We start from the raw sequence: 19703 nt of genomic DNA, 5'->3' as shown, positions 1-19703 counted from the left end.
AGGTTTAGTTTTTCTAGCAGTTTGTTCAATTCCATATTTCCTCATCTGTTTTTCTTTGTTAGATTTGTCCAAATCCGAGAGAGGTACATTAAAGAATTTTGCTGTTATTGTGCTGCTATCTATTTCTTCTTGTCATTTGCTTAATTTTTTCCTTTATGAACTTAGATGCTATGGCATTTAGAGCATAGAAGTTGAATACTGATATTGGTTTGTTGTCTTTGATTCCTTCCACCATAAGGTAATTTCTTTATCTCTATACTGTGAATTTTTGTTTTTTCTTTAGTAGACCTTGGTTGTATACATTCAGTTTTTGAAAATAATTTGTGGCATATTGGCACTAATTGTTCTTCAAAATGTATATTAAGTTCTCCTAAAAGTCCATCAGAAGTTTTTGCCTTTGGTGTTCCTTTACAGCTGGTTCTATTTCATTTTCTAAGATTGAATCACTTATGATCTATTTGGTGTTCTGTTAGTTTGTATTTCATATTATAAATTTGTGTTTATACATATATGTAAGTATTGTGTCTATATATCCCTCTTGTGTGAATATATATAACAATTGTATGTACACATATCTAGATATTTATATCTGTCTATAGACATATAAAATGTGATCTGAATCTTGAAGGAAGCCAGGGCATCCAGGAGGTGGAAGTGAGGAGGGAGAGCATTCCAGGCACCTGGGACCATCAGTGAAAATGGCCACAGTTGGGATATGGAGCACCCTGAGTGAGGAACAGCAACAAGGGCAGCATCACTGGATTGGTGAGTAGGTGGAGGGGGAATATTTGTATTTGTCTATCATATAGATGTTTCCTATTTTTGAAGCTCTTGTGTTCTCAGTTTTGTTGGCTCATAACTTCATAGTAGGCTCTTCAAATTCCTTTTATTTCTTCTGGTTTTGTTGTGATATCATCTTGTTCATTTTTTATTTTGTTGATTTGATTTTCTGGCCTGTTTTGGAGATAAATGTTTATCAATTTTGTTAAGTTTTTTTTTTCAAAGAACAAACTTGTAGGTTTTTTTGGTGAGGTAATTAGGTTTAAGTGACCTGCCCAGGGTCACACAGGTAGTACGTGTCAAGGGTCTGAGGCTGGATTTGAACTCAGGTCCTCCTGAATCCAGGATCGGTGCCTTATCCACTGTGCCACCTAGCTGCCCTGAAACTTTTAGTTTTGCTTCTCATTTCTATAGTATTTTTGGCTTCCAATTTATCTATTTCTTTTCTAATTTTCAAGATTTCCTTCTTTTAAGGTGGGGATCTGTTGATTATCCTATGCACTTGAAATTAATCACCTTTGTTGGATAAAAACATTCATAATTGAATCAGTCAATCAGAAGTCAGTGAGAAGTGGATGGACCTGAAGGCCTACTGGAATCAATCAAAGCAAGTGAGTGAGAGACTGGGGCATGCTAAGGTATAAAAGGAAGGTTCTGCCTCTGAAGCAAATACGGGCTCTGGAAGTAGAAAGGAGGGAGTAAGATGATCCAGAGCTGAGCCAGGGAAAGGAAAAGAGAAGGGAGGACTAAACTTTGGCAGAAGTGGCAATAATGATAATAGCCGTATGCTCAACAGGTATCCAGAGAGCAAAAGACCAGGACTGACACCACCAACTTAACCACCTGCCCTCAATCTATCTGCACAAGATAAGGTCTGTCTTTTCCCCAAATTTCTCTCCTAGTGCCTGGCTCTCCACAGACTCTATTATGTAACCGACTGTTTTGTTAACCAAATGTTTCCAGTAACCTAAATTTGTTTCAAACACAAAGAGGTCGTGGGTTAATTTGAGATAACTACAAAAATAAATTTAGGGAAAGAGCCCAATCTCTGCCTAAATCTTAGGGATTTTTGTGACTGGAGATCGAAAGAAATCATGATTAAATTTACAGAAATACCTCAATGTTGAAGCTGAGGGAACCACAAGGGGAAAAAAATTAAGCATCTACTGTGTACCAGGTACTAGGTTAATCATTGAGGATACAAAGAAAGGCAAAAATCACTGACTTGACTTCAAGAAGCTTACATTCTTGATTGTTTATATATATATATATATATATATATATATATATATATATATATATATATATATATATATATATATAACCTATATCAGATTGCTTTCTGTCTTGAGGAGGGAAGGGAGGGAGAAAAATTTTGAACTAAAAATCTTATGAAAACAAATGTTGAAAACTATCTTTACATGTAACTGGAAAATAATAAAATACTTTTATGATAAAAAACCAAACAAACAAAATAAAACAAAAAAATTTTAAAAGCTCACATCCTTATGGGATAGAGAGAACATAGAGACAATTATGTACAATGTAAGATACATACAGTATCAATGGGAGATGATCAGAGAGAAAAAGCACCAGTATGGGTTTGGGGGAAGAGGAGGGAGACCTGAAAAGGCCCCTTAAAGAAGGTGGGGTGTGATCTGAATTTTGAAGGAAGCCAGGGAATCTGGGAGGTGGAAGTGAGGAGGGAGAGCATTCCAGGCACCTGGGAATATCAGTGAAAATGGCCTCAGCTGGGAGATGAAGCATCCTGGGTGAGGAACAGGAACAAGAGCAGCATCACTGGATTGTTGAGTAGGTAGAGGGGAGTACAATATAAGACTGAAAAGGTTGGAAGGACCCAGGTTGTGAAGATATTTATGCATGTAGGTGGCAAAATGGATAGAATACTGGACCTTGAGTCAAGAAGACCTGAGTTCAGATCCAACCTCTGACACTTATTAGCTGTGTTACCTTGGGCAAGTCACTTCAGCTCTGCCTCAGTTTCCTCATCTGTAAAATGGTGATAATAGCAGCACTTGTCTCCTAGGATTACTATGAGGATAAAATGAGATGATATTTGTAACTTCCTTTACAAGCTTAAAAGTGTGATTACAATTGCTTTCTATGGTTCTATTTGTACTTGTAGTTAAAGTCATCCCTGGAGTGTGACCTGGTCAGATGCGCACTTTAGGAAGATCACTTTGGCAGCTGAATGGAGGATGTAAGAGTGGGGAGAGACTTTAAACAAGGAAATGATAAAGAAAATATTGCTATAGTTCAAGTTGTGAGGTGGTTAGAGGCTGCATCAGGGGGCAGCTGTGTTGGTAGAGGTAAAAAAGATAGGGCTTGGCAACACATGGGCTACAGTGGACTGAGGAACATTGAAGAGTTGAGGGTAACATCAAGGTTGTAAGCTTGAGGGGCTGGGAGGATAGTGGTGTCCTTGATGATAATAAGGAAGTTGGGAATGGGGGAGGAACAAGATGAGCTCAGATTTGAATATATCTATATGATATCCCATTTGAAATGTCCAATAGACATTTGATGATGCAAGATTGGAAGTCAGGAGAGAAGTTAGGCCTAGAAAAATAGATCAGAGGATAATTTGCATAGAGATGATAATGGAATCCATAGGACCTGCTCTGATCACCCAGTGAGAGAGTACAGGGGGAGAAGAGAGCTCGGGACTGAGCATTGGGGGATACATACAATTAGTGGGCATGTAACTTGTGGGAAGATCCAGTGAAGGAGACAGAGATGGAGTGGTTATGGAAGTAGGAGTAGAACCAGTAGAAAGCAGTGTCCTGAAAACCTAGAGAGAAGAGAGTGTTAAAAAGAGAAGGGTGATGTGAATGATGTGAAAGGCTAGCTGCAATATTGGGACTCAGAAAATAATGGGGGACCTCTAGGTCCCAAGCCTCCTCTCTTCTACACTGCCCCCTCCCCAATTGTTTCTCCCAAACTGATGAGAAACGAGATTAAAAAGCCTCTTTTAAAAAAACCCCCCAAACCCAGGGTTTATTGATGAGAACAAATTTAGAAATAAAGACAAAGAAAAGCCCACCAGACTCAGCTGCTTTGCGTTTAACTCTCTCTATGCCTCTGCACGTCCCTGTTTGACTCTTTCGCCTGCTGCTGTGAACTCCTCTTCTCTTCTCTTCTCTTCTCTTCTCTTCTCTTCTCTTCTCTTCTCTTCTCTTCTCTTCTCTTCTCTTCTCTTCTCTTCTCTTCTCTTCTCTTCTCTTCTCTTCTCTTCTCTTCTCTTCTCTTCTCTTCTCTTCTCTTCTCTTCTCTTCTCTTCTCTAATCTTCTCTAATCTTCTCTTCTCTTCTCTAATCTTCTCTTCTCTTCCTCTTTCTCTACTCTTTCTCTGCTCTTTCTCTGCTCTTTCTCTGCTCTTGCGCTTCTCTTTCTTTTTCTCTTTCTCTCCTCTCTCTCTCTCTCTCTCTCTCTCTCTCTCTCTCTCTCTCTCTCTCTCTTTTCACCACCTCCTTTCTCCTCTACGCCTCCCAGAATAAAAAACCCTTCTCTCACAGGAAACGCGGGTTGACCACCCACAAACCCCAAGCTAATTCGTTGGCACCCCTAGGGGCGGCACCCAAGGCCGACTGGGGCACGGTGTTTGCTTGTGTACACCCGCTTGGTGGAGGGAGCTGTGGCTCAGGTTTTCGGCACATACTCCCGCTGGCTGGAGGGAGCCTGGGCATGCCCAAGGCTTGCTAATTTTAGCCAAGATGGGGTCCCCAAATCACAATCAATTCTTACAGGGGGAAGCCTAATCATAGAGAGATGACTAAATCGAGAGCAAGTGCCTAGTGGGAGAGATGTGGACAGTTCATTTTCTAGTGAGATGGAGGGGTGGAGAGATGCCTGACATGGAGGGAGACACAGCTGTGTGGAGGGCAGTAGTGACTGAGAGAAAAAATGCAGGCCAAAGAGAATAAGATTCAGAATGGATTCTCAGAGAGCCTGTGCACGCCGGTTAGGCAGGGATACAGAGTCTGAGAGAGTGAGAGGGGATTGGGAGAAGAGAGCAAGAGAAAGAAAGGTTGTTTTGGAGAGCAAGGAAGAAGGCAGGCTCTGTAGATGTTGGCAGATGGAGGTGGGACCTGGAGGAAAGGGACATTGAGGAATCAAGAAAAGGAGAAACCAGAGGCTGAAACGTGGGTGGCTTGGAGAGAAGCAGAGGCTGGGCAATGGGCGAAAGGAGAACTGAGGAAAAAGATATGTGTAATGTAAGGGGGAGCATGAGGGAATGAGAAACCGAGAGAATGAAGGCAAGAGTGTGAAGCTTTATAGTAGAGAATGGTAAGAAAGGTAGGAGAGAAGGCAGAAAATCACAAGAGGGGCAGGGTAAGGCATGGAAAGTATTAGGGCAAAGGAGAGGTTCAGGGAGAGGGGCAGCCCAGGAAGGATGAGATGGAATTTGGGGTCGATATACTGAGGAAAAAAGGAATGGATGGATGGATGGATGGATGGATGGATGGATGGATGGATGGATGGATGGAAGGATGGATGGATGGGTGGATGGATAGATGGACAGGTGGATGGATGGATGGGTAGAAGGAAGCAAAAGGTGGTACTAGGTTTAGTTAGGCTGAGAGGGAGAGGTGAAACATGGGGGAAGCACGCTAGATAGTGAGTGTCACAGTGTAGTGAATAGAGGACTGGTTGCTGGAGAATTTGGGGTTGTTAGAGAAAAATCTCCCCTCTGACATGTGGATGCCAGAAGCGATGAGCAGAGTGAAAGAGACTTGTGAGCAGAGTCCAAGAAAAAGAGAAGTGTGATGTATGCGAAAGGCTGCCTCTGGTCCTCATGAATGGAATGAAGGAAAGCATGTGAAAAGTGGGAATGTAGAAGGAAAATGGAGGGGTCATGGAAGGTAGAAATGAAGGAGAGTGGCAGAGATGAGGGCATGGAAAGGATTTTGTCTGAAAGAGAGGGTTGAATGGAAGGGGCAGGCAACAGAGGTAGAGATACCTGGTTTGCTGGAGGATTTCACTCAGAAATGGCTGGTTGCAGAATCTGCGGAGAGGGAGAATGTTGCTATGAGGAAGTGGTGAATTGCTAGAGATAGATGGCTGGAGAGTTGTAGCCCTTGAGAGATGACATGCAGAAAAAGGGGACTGTGTGGGGAGAAATAGAGAAATTTGGGGATGAGTGAATAGAGCAATGACAATTCTGAGAATTGTTAATATGAAAGGAAGAAAAGGAAGAGAGAGAGAGAGCGCGCGAGAGAGAGAGCAACAGAGAGCAGGCAACAGAGAGAGAGAGAGCAAGATAGAGAGAGCGCTAGAGCCAGAGAGGCAATGGTGAGGATACTTCCAGGAAAAGAGAGGTAGAATGTAAGAGAAAGTTGAGTGACCATTTCAGGAAAGGAAGGAGAGAGTGTGAAAGAGGCAGTGTGAAAGGCCTGAATGTGGGAAGATTAAACAGTGAAGATAGAAGGTAGGAAAAGGTGACAGTGTTGGAGCAGAAGACCTGCCAAGAGATAGGCCAAGAGTGAGGGCCAAATAAGTGGGGAAGCCCAGATAGGAAGAGAAGAAGGAGTGTGCAGACAGGGAGTGAGTGAGACAAATGGATGGAGAGATAGGGCGTGGACAGGCAGAAAGTTGCAGAGAGCAAGAGGTGAAATGTGAGAGAGAGAGGCTGCCAGGAAAAAGAGAGAGGGAGAGAGTGAAAGGGAGGGAAAGAAAGGGAGAGGTAGGGTGAGAGAGAGGGAGAGAAGGGGGAAAGGAGGGCAAGAGAGGGATAGAGAGGGCAAGAAACACACCTACGATGAGAAAGATATGCAGGGAGAGTAGTAGAAATTGAATGGTGGATCGTAGGGAAGGGAGATTGGTGTATGGAGCAGTGTAGGGAGGGCTTGAGGAAGGGGAAAAGGAAGGATCTGGGGAAAGGGTGTCAATGAAAGAAAAGAGTTGAGAGGTGTTGTGGAAGTGAGGTGAAGCAAGAGAGAAAGTTGTGTCTTATGGAGAGTCTTGTTTGACTGCTTGATGAATGGAGAGCATGAATCTGGGTGAACAGGCTGACTGGGAGACGTGAAGAAAATAAGACAGAGGGAAGAAAGGACCCAGAGTAGTAGAGATGAAGGGATTGCAAGAGTTGGACCCAAAGAGACAGTCAAAGGGAAGGGGAAGCTCAGAGAGGAAGTGATCAGTGTCTGGGCAGAGAGAGAGAGAGGGGTGGGCGAGGGAGGAAGGGACGGACGGATGGAGGGAGGGACGGAGGGATGGATCGACGGAGGTGGGGAAGGACAGGGGGAGGGAAGGATGGATGGATGGATGGATGGATGGGTGGATGGATGGATGGGTGGATGGAAGGAAAAGGTGGTACTAGGTTTAGTTAGGCTGAGAAGGAGAGGTGAAACATGAGGGAAGCACCCTAGATAGTGAGTGTCCCAGTATAGTGAATAGAGGACTGGTTTCTGGAGAATTTGAGGTTGTTAGAGAAAAATCTCCCCTCTGAGATGTGGATGCCAGAAGCAATGAGCAGAGTGAAAGAGACTTGTGAGCAGAGTCCAAGAAAAAGAGAAGTGTGATGTATGGGAAAGCCTGCCTCTGGTCCTCCTGAGTGGAATGAAGGAAAGCATGTGAAAAGTGGGAATGTAGAAGGAAAATGGAGGGGTCATGGAAGGTAGAAATGAAGGAGAGTGGCAGAGATGAGGGCATGGAAAGGATTTTGCCTGAAAGAGATGGTTGAATGGAAGGGGCAGGCAACAGAGATAGAGATACCTGGTTTGCTGGAGGATTTCACTCAGAAATAGCTGGCTTCAGAATCTGCTGAGAGGTAGAATGATGCTGTGAGGAAGTGGTGAATTGCTAGTGATAGATGGCTGGAGAGTTGTAGCCCTTGAGAGATGACATGCAGCAAAAGGGGACCGTGTGTGGAGAAATAGAGAAATTTGGGGATGAGTGAATGGAGCAATGACAATCCTGAGAGTGGTTGATATGGAAGGAAGAAAAGGGAGAGAGCAAGAGAGAGAGAGCGACAGAGAGTGCGCAACAGAGGGAGAGCAAGAGAGAGCCGGCGCTAGAGCCAGACAGGCACTGGTGAGGATACTTCCAGGATAGGAGAAGTAGAATGTAAGAGAAAGTTCAGTGACCATTTCAGGAAAGGAAAGAGAGAGTTTGAAAGAGGCAGTGTGAAAGGCCTGAATGTGGAAAGATTAAACAGTGAAGGTAGAAGGTAGGAAAAGGTGACAGTGTTGGAGAGGAAGACCTGCCAAGAGATAGGCCAAGAGTGAGGGCCAAATAAGTGGGGAAGCCGAGATAGGAAGAGAAGAAGGAGTGTGCAGACAGGGAGTGAGTGAGACAAATGGATGGAGAGATAGGGCGTGGACAGGCAGAAAGTTGCAGAGAGCAAGAGGTGAAATGTGAGAGAGAGAGGCTGCCTGGAGAAAGAGAGAAGGAGACGGTGAAAGGGAGGGAAAGAGAGGGAGAGGTAGGGTGAGAGAGAGGGAGAGAGAGGGAAAGAAGGGGGAAAGGAGGGCAAGAGAGGGCAAGAGAGGGATAGAGAGGGCAAGAAACACACCTAAGATGAGATTGATATGCAGGGAGAGTAATTGAGTAGTAATTGAGTGGTGGATTGTCCGGAGAGGAGATTGGTGTATGGAGCAGTATAGGGAGGCCTTGAGGAAGGGGAAAAGGAAGGATCTGGGGAAAGGGTGTCAATGAAAGAAAAGAGTTGAGAGGTGTTGTGGAAGTGAGGTGAAGCAAGAGAGAAAGTTGTGTCTTATGGAGAGTCTTGTTTGACTACTTGATGAATGGAGACCATGAATCTGGGTGAACAGGCTGACTGGGAGACGTGAAGAAAATAAGACAGAGGGAAGAAAGGACCCAGAGTAGTAGAGATGAAGGGATTGCAAGAGTTGGACCCAAAGAGACAGTCAAAGGGAAGGAGAAGCTCAGAGAGGAAGGGATAAGTGTCTGGGCAGAGAGAGAGAGGGGTGGGCTAGGGAGGGAGAGAGGGACTGACGGACAGACAGATGGAGGGAGGGACGGATGGAGGGAGGGATGGAGGGATGGATGGAGAGGGGGATGGATGGACGGGGGGATGGATGGATGGGGGGAGGGAGGGGGGGGAGGGATGGATGGACGGGGGGAGGGAAGGACGGGTGGATGGATGGACGGGTGGATGGATGGATGGACAGGTGGATGGATGGATGGGTAGAAGGAAGCAAAAGGTGGTACTAGGTTTAGTTAGGCTGAGAGGGAGAGGTGAAACATGGGGGAAGCACCCTAGATAGTGAGTGTCCCAGTGTAGTGAATAGAGGACTGGTTTCTGGAGAATTTGGGGTTGTTAGAGAAAAATCTCCCCTCTGAGATGTGGATGCCAGAAGCGATGATCAGAGTAAAAGAGACTTGTGAGCAGAGTCCAAGAAAAAGAGAAGTGTGATGTATGGGAAAGCCTGCCTCTGGTGAATGGAATGAAGGAAAGCATATGAAATGTGGGAATGTAGAAGGAAAATGGAGGGGTCATAGAAGGTAGAAATGAAGGAGAGTGGCAGAGATGAGGGCATGGAAAGGATTTTGCCTGGAAGAGAAGGTTGAATGGAAGGGGCAGGCAACAGAGGTAGAGATACCTGGTTTGCTGGAGGATTTCAGTGAGCAATGGCTGACTTCAGAATCTGCGGAGAGGTATAATGATGCTGTGAGGAAGTGATGAGGAAGCGAAAGAGAGAGAGAGAGCGAGAGAGAGCGAGAGAGAGAGAGAGAGAGAGAGAGAGAGAGAGAGAGAGAGAGAGCGAGCGAGCACGAGAGAGCAACAGGAGCAGGCAACAGAGAGAGAGAAAGCAAGATAGAGAGAGCGCTAGAGCCAGAGAGGCAATGGTGAGGATACTTCCAGGATAAGAGAGGTAGAATGTAAGAGAAAGTTCAGTGACCATTTCAGGAAAGGAAAGAGAGAGTGTGAAAGAGGCAGTGTGAAAGGCCTGAATGTGGAAAGATTAAACAGTGAAGGTAGAAGGTAGGAAAAGGTGACAGTGTTGGAGCAGAAGACCTGCCAAGAGATAGGCCAAGAGTGAGGGCCAAATAAGTGGGGAAGCCTAGATAGGAAGAGAAGAAGGAGTGTGCAGAGAGGGAGTGAGTGAGGCAAATGGATGGACAGATAGGGCGTGGACAGGCAGAAAGTCGCAAAGAGCAAGAGGTGAAATGTGAGAGAGAGAGGCTGCCTGGAGAAAGAGAGAGGGAGACAGTGAAAGGGAGGGAAAGAGAGGGAGAGGTAGGGTGAGAGAGAGGGAGAGAGAGGGAAAGAAGGGGGAAAGGAGGGAAAGAGAGGGCAAGAGAGGGATAGAGAGGGCAAGAGAGGGCAAGAAACACACCTAAGATGAGATTGATATGCAGGGAGAGTAATTGAGTAGTAATTGAGTGGTGGATTGTCCGGAGAGGAGATTGGTGTATGGAGCAGTGTAGGGAGGCCTTGAGGAAGGGGAAAAGGAAGGATCTGGGGAAAGGCTGTCAATGAAAGAAAAGAGTTGAGAGGTGTTGTGGAAGTGAGGTGAAGCAAGAGAGAAAGTTGTGTCTTATGGAGAGTCTTGTTTGACTACTTGATGAATGGAGACCATGAATCTGGGTGAACAGGCTGACTGGGAGACGTGAAGAAAATAAGACAGAGGGAAGAAAGGACCCAGAGTAGTAGAGATGAAGGGATTGCAAGAGTTGGACCCAAAGAGACAGTCAAAGGGAAGGGGAAGCTCAGAGAGGAAGTGATCATTGTTTGGGCAGAGAGAGAGAGAGAGAGAGAGAGAGAGAGAGAGAGAGAGAGAGAGGGGTGGGCGAGGGAGGGACGGACAGATGGACGGACAGAGGGAGGGAGGGACGGAGGGATGGATGGACGGGGTGAGGGATGGATGGACGGGGGGAGGGATGGACGGGGGGAGGGAAGGATGGATGGAAGGATGGATGGATGGATGGATGGATGGATGGATGGATGGATGGATGGATGGATGGTTGGATGGGTGGATGGAAGGATGGATGGATGGTTGGATGGGTGGATGGAAGGAAAAGGTGTTACTAGGTTTAGTTAGGCTGAGAGGGAGAGGTGAAACATAGGGGAAGCACGCTGGATAGTGAGTGTCCCAGTGTAGTGAATAGAGGACTGGTTTCTGGAGAATTTGGGGTTGTTAGAGAAAAATCTCCCCTCTGAGATGTGGATGCCAGAAGCGATGAGCAGAGTGAAAGAGACTTGTGAGCAGAGTCCAAGAAAAAGAGAAGTGTGATGTATGGGAAAGCCTGCCTCTGGTCCTCCTGAATGGAATGAAGGAAAGCATGTGAAAAGTGGGAATGTAGAAGGAAAATGGAGGGGTCATGGAAGGTAGAAATGAAGGAGAGTGGCAGAGATGAGGGCATGGAAAGGATTTTGCCTGAAACAGATGGTTGAATGGAAGGGGCAGCAACAGAGGTAGAGATACCTGCTTTGCTGGAGGATTTCACTCAGAAATGGCTGGCTTCAGAATCTGCGGAGAGGTAGAATGATGCTGTGAGGAAGTGGTGAATTGCTAGTGATAGATGGCTGGAGAGTTGTAGCCCTTGAGAGATGACATGCAGCAAAAGGGGACCGTGTGTGGAGAAATAGAGAAATTTGGGGATGAGTGAATGGAGCAATGACAATCCTGAGAGTGGTTGATATGGAAGGAAGAAAAGGGAGAGAGAGCAAGAGAGAGAGAGCGACAGAGAGTGCGCAACCGAGAGAGAGCAAGAGAGAGCCGGCGCTAGAGCCAGACAGGCACTGGTGAGGATACTTCCAGGATAGGAAAAGTAGAATGTAAGAGAAAGTTCAGTGACCATTTCAGGAAAGGAAAGAGAGAGTTTGAAAGAGGCAGTGTGAAAGGCCTGAATGTGGGAAGATTAAACAGTGAAGGTAGAAGGTAGGAAAAGGTGACAGTGTTGGAGAGGAAGACCTGCCAAGAGATAGGCCAAGAGTGAGGGCCAAATAAGTGGGGAAGCCCAGATAGGAAGAGAAGAAGGAGTGTGCAGACAGGGAGTGAGTGAGACAAATGGATGGACAGATAGGGCGTGGACAGGCAGAAAGTTGCAGAGAGCAAGAGGTGAAATGTGAGAGAGAGAGGCTGCCAGGAAAAAGAGAGAGGGAGAGAGTGAAAGGGAGGGAAAGAAAGGGAGAGGTAGGGTGAGAGAGAGGGAGAGAAGGGGGAAAGGAGGGCAAGAGAGGGCAAGAGAGGGATAGAGAGGGCAAGAGAGGGCAAGAAACACACCTACGATGAGAAAGATATGCAGGGAGAGTAGTAGAAATTGAATGGTGGATCGTAGGGAAGGGAGATTGGTGTATGGAGCCTTGTAGGGAGGGCTTGAGGAAGGGGAAAAGGAAGGATCTGGGGAAAGGGTGTCAATGAAAGAAAAGAGTTGAGAGGTGTTGTGGAAGTGAGGTGAAGCAAGAGAGAAAGTTGTGTCTTATGGAGAGTCTTGTTTGACTGCTTGATGAATGGAGAGCATGAATCTGGGTGAACAGGCTGACTGGGAGACGTGAAGAAAATAAGACAGAGGGAAGAAAGGACCCAGAGTAGTAGAGATGAAGGGATTGCAAGAGTTGGACCCAAAGAGACAGTCAAAGGGAAGGGGAAGCTCAGAGAGGAAGTGATCAGTGTCTGGGCAGAGAGAGAGAGAGGGGTGGGCGAGGGAGGAAGGGACGGACGGATGGAGGGAGGGACGGAGGGATGGATCGACGGAGGTGGGGAAGGACAGGGGGAGGGAAGGATGGATGGATGGATAGATGGATGGATGGGTGGATGGATGGATGGGTGGATGGAAGGAAAAGGTGGTACTAGGTTTAGTTAGGCTGAGAAGGAGAGGTGAAACATGAGGGAAGCACCCTAGATAGTGAGTGTCCCAGTATAGTGAATAGAGGACTGGTTTCTGGAGAATTTGAGGTTGTTAGAGAAAAATCTCCCCTCTGAGATGTGGATGCCAGAAGCAATGAGCAGAGTGAAAGAGACTTGTGAGCAGAGTCCAAGAAAAAGAAAAGTGTGATGTATGGGAAAGCCTGCCTCTGGTCCTCCTGAGTGGAATGAAGGAAAGCATGTGAAAAGTGGGAATGTAGAAGGAAAATGGAGGGGTCATGGAAGGTAGAAATGAAGGAGAGTGGCAGAGATGAGGGCATGGAAAGGATTTTGCCTGAAAGAGATGGTTGAATGGAAGGGGCAGGCAACAGAGATAGAGATACCTGGTTTGCTGGAGGATTTCACTCAGAAATAGCTGGCTTCAGAATCTGCTGAGAGGTAGAATGATGCTGTGAGGAAGTGGTGAATTGCTAGTGATAGATGGCTGGAGAGTTGTAGCCCTTGAGAGATGACATGCAGCAAAAGGGGACCGTGTGTGGAGAAATAGAGAAATTTGGGGATGAGTGAATGGAGCAATGACAATCCTGAGAGTGGTTGATATGGAAGGAAGAAAAGGGAGAGAGCAAGAGAGAGAGAGCGACAGAGAGTGCGCAACAGAGGGAGAGCAAGAGAGAGCCGGCGCTAGAGCCAGACAGGCACTGGTGAGGATACTTCCAGGATAGGAAAAGTAGAATGTAAGAGAAAGTTCAGTGACCATTTCAGGAAAGGAAAGAGAGAGTTTGAAAGAGGCAGTGTGAAAGGCCTGAATGTGGGAAGATTAAACAGTGAAGGTAGAAGGTAGGAAAAGGTGACAGTGTTGGAGAGGAAGACCTGCCAAGAGATAGGCCAAGAGTGAGGGCCAAATAAGTGGGGAAGCCGAGATAGGAAGAGAAGAAGGAGTGTGCAGACAGGGAGTGAGTGAGACAAATGGATGGAGAGATAGGGCGTGGACAGGCAGAAAGTTGCAGAGAGCAAGAGGTGAAATGTGAGAGAGAGAGGCTGCCTGGAGAAAGAGAGAAGGAGACGGTGAAAGGGAGGGAAAGAGAGGGAGAGGTAGGGTGAGAGAGAGGGAGAGAGAGGGAAAGAAGGGGGAAAGGAGGGCAAGAGAGGGCAAGAGAGGGATAGAGAGGGCAAGAAACACACCTAAGATGAGATTGATATGCAGGGAGAGTAATTGAGTAGTAATTGAGTGGTGGATTGTCCGGAGAGGAGATTGGTGTATGGAGCAGTATAGGGAGGCCTTGAGGAAGGGGAAAAGGAAGGATCTGGGGAAAGGCTGTCAATGAAAGAAAAGAGTTGAGAGGTGTTGTGGAAGTGAGGTGAAGCAAGAGAGAAAGTTGTGTCTTATGGAGAGTCTTGTTTGACTACTTGATGAATGGAGACCATGAATCTGGGTGAACAGGCTGACTGGGAGACGTGAAGAAAATAAGACAGAGGGAAGAAAGGACCCAGAGTAGTAGAGATGAAGGGATTGCAAGAGTTGGACCCAAAGAGACAGTCAAAGGGAAGGGGAAGCTCAGAGAGGAAGTGATCATTGTTTGGGCAGAGAGAGAGAGAGAGAGAGAGAGAGAGAGAGAGAGAGAGAGAGAGAGAGGGGTGGGCGAGGGAGGGACGGACAGATGGACGGACAGAGGGAGGGAGGGACGGAGGGATGGATGGACGGGGTGAGGGATGGATGGACGGGGGGAGGGATGGACGGGGGGAGGGAAGGATGGATGGAAGGATGGATGGAAGGATGGATGGATGGATGGATGGATGGATGGATGGATGGATGGATGGATGGATGGATGGATGGATGGTTGGATGGGTGGATGGAAGGAAAAGGTGTTACTAGGTTTAGTTAGGCTGAGAGGGAGAGGTGAAACATAGGGGAAGCACGCTGGATAGTGAGTGTCCCAGTGTAGTGAATAGAGGACTGGTTTCTGGAGAATTTGGGGTTGTTAGAGAAAAATCTCCCCTCTGAGATGTGGATGCCAGAAGCGATGAGCAGAGTGAAAGAGACTTGTGAGCAGAGTCCAAGAAAAAGAGAAGTGTGATGTATGGGAAAGCCTGCCTCTGGTCCTCCTGAATGGAATGAAGGAAAGCATGTGAAAAGTGGGAATGTAGAAGGAAAATGGAGGGGTCATGGAAGGTAGAAATGAAGGAGAGTGGCAGAGATGAGGGCATGGAAAGGATTTTGCCTGAAACAGATGGTTGAATGGAAGGGGCAGCAACAGAGGTAGAGATACCTGCTTTGCTGGAGGATTTCACTCAGAAATGGCTGGCTTCAGAATCTGCGGAGAGGTAGAATGATGCTGTGAGGAAGTGGTGAATTGCTAGTGATAGATGGCTGGAGAGTTGTAGCCCTTGAGAGATGACATGCAGCAAAAGGGGACCGTGTGTGGAGAAATAGAGAAATTTGGGGATGAGTGAATGGAGCAATGACAATCCTGAGAGTGGTTGATATGGAAGGAAGAAAAGGGAGAGAGAGCAAGAGAGAGAGAGCGACAGAGAGTGCGCAACCGAGAGAGAGCAAGAGAGAGCCGGCGCTAGAGCCAGACAGGCACTGGTGAGGATACTTCCAGGATAGGAAAAGTAGAATGTAAGAGAAAGTTCAGTGACCATTTCAGGAAAGGAAAGAGAGAGTTTGAAAGAGGCAGTGTGAAAGGCCTGAATGTGGGAAGATTAAACAGTGAAGGTAGAAGGTAGGAAAAGGTGACAGTGTTGGAGAGGAAGACCTGCCAAGAGATAGGCCAAGAGTGAGGGCCAAATAAGTGGGGAAGCCCAGATAGGAAGAGAAGAAGGAGTGTGCAGACAGGGAGTGAGTGAGACAAATGGATGGACAGATAGGGCGTGGACAGGCAGAAAGTTGCAGAGAGCAAGAGGTGAAATGTGAGAGAGAGAGGCTGCCAGGAAAAAGAGAGAGGGAGAGAGTGAAAGGGAGGGAAAGAAAGGGAGAGGTAGGGTGAGAGAGAGGGAGAGAAGGGGGAAAGGAGGGCAAGAGAGGGCAAGAGAGGGATAGAGAGGGCAAGAGAGGGCAAGAAACACACCTACGATGAGAAAGATATGCAGGGAGAGTAGTAGAAATTGAATGGTGGATCGTAGGGAAGGGAGATTGGTGTATGGAGCCTTGTAGGGAGGGCTTGAGGAAGGGGAAAAGGAAGGATCTGGGGAAAGGGTGTCAATGAAAGAAAAGAGTTGAGAGGTGTTGTGTAAGTGAGGTGAAGCAAGAGAGAAAGTTGTGTCTTATGGAGAGTCTTGTTTGACTGCTTGATGAATGGAGAGCATGAATCTGGGTGAACAGGCTGACTGGGAGACGTGAAGAAAATAAGACAGAGGGAAGAAAGGACCCAGAGTAGTAGAGATGAAGGGATTGCAAGAGTTGGACCCAAAGAGACAGTCAAAGGGAAGGAGAAGATCAGAGAGGAAGGGATAAGTGTCTGGGCAGAGAGAGAGAGGGGTGGGCTAGGGAGGGAGAGAGGGACTGACGGACGGACAGATGGAGGGAGGGACGGATGGAGGGAGGGACGGAGGGATGGATGGAGAGGGGGATGGATGGACGGGGGGATGGATGGATGGGGGGAGGGAAGAGGGGGAGGGATGGATGGACGGGGGGAGGGAAGGACGGGTGGATGGATGGACGGGTGGATGGATGGATGGACAGGTGGATGGATGGATGGGTAGAAGGAAGCAAAAGGTGGTACTAGGTTTAGTTAGGCTGAGAGGGAGAGGTGAAACATGGGGGAAGCACCCTAGATAGTGAGTGTCCCAGTGTAGTGAATAGAGGACTGGTTTCTGGAGAATTTGGGGTTGTTAGAGAAAAATCTCCCCTCTGAGATGTGGATGCCAGAAGCGATGATCAGAGTAAAAGAGACTTGTGAGCAGAGTCCAAGAAAAAGAGAAGTGTGATGTATGGGAAAGCCTGCCTCTGGTGAATGGAATGAAGGAAAGCATATGAAATGTGGGAATGTAGAAGGAAAATGGAGGGGTCATAGAAGGTAGAAATGAAGGAGAGTGGCAGAGATGAGGGCATGGAAAGGATTTTGCCTGGAAGAGAAGGTTGAATGGAAGGGGCAGGCAACAGAGGTAGAGATACCTGGTTTGCTGGAGGATTTCAGTGAGCAATGGCTGACTTCAGAATCTGCGGAGAGGTATAATGATGCTGTGAGGAAGTGATGAGGAAGCGAAAGAGAGAGAGAGAGCGAGAGAGAGCGAGAGAGAGAGAGAGAGAGAGAGAGAGAGAGAGAGAGAGAGAGAGCGAGCGAGCACGAGAGAGCAACAGGAGCAGGCAACAGAGAGAGAGAAAGCAAGATAGAGAGAGCGCTAGAGCCAGAGAGGCAATGGTGAGGATACTTCCAGGATAAGAGAGGTAGAATGTAAGAGAAAGTTCAGTGACCATTTCAGGAAAGGAAAGAGAGAGTGTGAAAGAGGCAGTGTGAAAGGCCTGAATGTGGAAAGATTAAACAGTGAAGGTAGAAGGTAGGAAAAGGTGACAGTGTTGGAGCAGAAGACCTGCCAAGAGATAGGCCAAGAGTGAGGGCCAAATAAGTGGGGAAGCCTAGATAGGAAGAGAAGAAGGAGTGTGCAGAGAGGGAGTGAGTGAGGCAAATGGATGGACAGATAGGGCGTGGACAGGCAGAAAGTCGCAAAGAGCAAGAGGTGAAATGTGAGAGAGAGAGGCTGCCTGGAGAAAGAGAGAGGGAGACAGTGAAAGGGAGGGAAAGAGAGGGAGAGGTAGGGTGAGAGAGAGGGAGAGAGAGGGAAAGAAGGGGGAAAGGAGGGAAAGAGAGGGCAAGAGAGGGATAGAGAGGGCAAGAGAGGGCAAGAAACACACCTAAGATGAGATTGATATGCAGGGAGAGTAATTGAGTAGTAATTGAGTGGTGGATTGTCCGGAGAGGAGATTGGTGTATGGAGCAGTGTAGGGAGGCCTTGAGGAAGGGGAAAAGGAAGGATCTGGGGAAAGGCTGTCAATGAAAGAAAAGAGTTGAGAGGTGTTGTGGAAGTGAGGTGAAGCAAGAGAGAAAGTTGTGTCTTATGGAGAGTCTTGTTTGACTACTTGATGAATGGAGACCATGAATCTGGGTGAACAGGCTGACTGGGAGACGTGAAGAAAATAAGACAGAGGGAAGAAAGGACCCAGAGTAGTAGAGATGAAGGGATTGCAAGAGTTGGACCCAAAGAGACAGTCAAAGGGAAGGGGAAGCTCAGAGAGGAAGTGATCATTGTTTGGGCAGAGAGAGAGAGAGAGAGAGAGAGAGAGAGAGAGAGAGAGAGAGAGGGGTGGGCGAGGGAGGGACGGACAGATGGACGGACAGAGGGAGGGAGGGACGGAGGGATGGATGGACGGGGTGAGGGATGGATGGACGGGGGGAGGGATGGACGGGGGGAGGGAAGGATGGATGGAAGGATGGATGGATGGATGGATGGATGGATGGATGGATGGATGGATGGATGGATGGATGGATGGTTGGATGGGTGGATGGAAGGAAAAGGTGTTACTAGGTTTAGTTAGGCTGAGAGGGAGAGGTGAAACATAGGGGAAGCACGCTGGATAGTGAGTGTCCCAGTGTAGTGAATAGAGGACTGGTTTCTGGAGAATTTGGGGTTGTTAGAGAAAAATCTCCCCTCTGAGATGTGGATGCCAGAAGCGATGAGCAGAGTGAAAGAGACTTGTGAGCAGAGTCCAAGAAAAAGAGAAGTGTGATGTATGGGAAAGCCTGCCTCTGGTCCTCCTGAATGGAATGAAGGAAAGCATGTGAAAAGTGGGAATGTAGAAGGAAAATGGAGGGGTCATGGAAGGTAGAAATGAAGGAGAGTGGCAGAGATGAGGGCATGGAAAGGATTTTGCCTGAAACAGATGGTTGAATGGAAGGGGCAGCAACAGAGGTAGAGATACCTGCTTTGCTGGAGGATTTCACTCAGAAATGGCTGGCTTCAGAATCTGCGGAGAGGTAGAATGATGCTGTGAGGAAGTGGTGAATTGCTAGTGATAGATGGCTGGAGAGTTGTAGCCCTTGAGAGATGACATGCAGCAAAAGGGGACCGTGTGTGGAGAAATAGAGAAATTTGGGGATGAGTGAATGGAGCAATGACAATCCTGAGAGTGGTTGATATGGAAGGAAGAAAAGGGAGAGAGAGCAAGAGAGAGAGAGCGACAGAGAGTGCGCAACCGAGAGAGAGCAAGAGAGAGCCGGCGCTAGAGCCAGACAGGCACTGGTGAGGATACTTCCAGGATAGGAAAAGTAGAATGTAAGAGAAAGTTCAGTGACCATTTCAGGAAAGGAAAGAGAGAGTTTGAAAGAGGCAGTGTGAAAGGCCTGAATGTGGGAAGATTAAACAGTGAAGGTAGAAGGTAGGAAAAGGTGACAGTGTTGGAGAGGAAGACCTGCCAAGAGATAGGCCAAGAGTGAGGGCCAAATAAGTGGGGAAGCCCAGATAGGAAGAGAAGAAGGAGTGTGCAGACAGGGAGTGAGTGAGACAAATGGATGGACAGATAGGGCGTGGACAGGCAGAAAGTTGCAGAGAGCAAGAGGTGAAATGTGAGAGAGAGAGGCTGCCAGGAAAAAGAGAGAGGGAGAGAGTGAAAGGGAGGGAAAGAAAGGGAGAGGTAGGGTGAGAGAGAGGGAGAGAAGGGGGAAAGGAGGGCAAGAGAGGGCAAGAGAGGGATAGAGAGGGCAAGAGAGGGCAAGAAACACACCTACGATGAGAAAGATATGCAGGGAGAGTAGTAGAAATTGAATGGTGGATCGTAGGGAAGGGAGATTGGTGTATGGAGCCTTGTAGGGAGGGCTTGAGGAAGGGGAAAAGGAAGGATCTGGGGAAAGGGTGTCAATGAAAGAAAAGAGTTGAGAGGTGTTGTGGAAGTGAGGTGAAGCAAGAGAGAAAGTTGTGTCTTATGGAGAGTCTTGTTTGACTGCTTGATGAATGGAGAGCATGAATCTGGGTGAACAGGCTGACTGGGAGACGTGAAGAAAATAAGACAGAGGGAAGAAAGGACCCAGAGTAGTAGAGATGAAGGGATTGCAAGAGTTGGACCCAAAGAGACAGTCAAAGGGAAGGAGAAGCTCAGAGAGGAAGGGATAAGTGTCTGGGCAGAGAGAGAGAGGG

At 47.4% G+C, this 19703-nt stretch overlaps 1 long non-coding RNA gene across 15 annotated transcripts in view; it reads left to right on the top strand.

Moving 5' to 3' along the window:
• LOC122733456 overlaps positions 1-19703 on the top strand; it is a 98174-nt gene that overhangs the window by 21434 nt on the left and 57037 nt on the right. For all 15 annotated transcript variants that reach the window (XR_006353858.1, XR_006353854.1, XR_006353856.1 and 12 more), the window contains exons 4-7: positions 629-765; positions 1255-1391; positions 1577-1652; positions 2927-3001. This is a non-coding gene — a long non-coding RNA (uncharacterized LOC122733456). The remainder of the gene's footprint in view (positions 1-628; positions 766-1254; positions 1392-1576; positions 1653-2926; positions 3002-19703) is intronic.

The sequence above is a fragment of the Dromiciops gliroides genome, chromosome X, assembly GCF_019393635.1.
Source record: "Dromiciops gliroides isolate mDroGli1 chromosome X, mDroGli1.pri, whole genome shotgun sequence".
NCBI lineage: Eukaryota > Metazoa > Chordata > Mammalia > Microbiotheria > Microbiotheriidae > Dromiciops > Dromiciops gliroides.
Note: the sequence above shows the minus strand (reverse complement) of the source record. Positions and strands in the feature narration are given on the sequence as shown.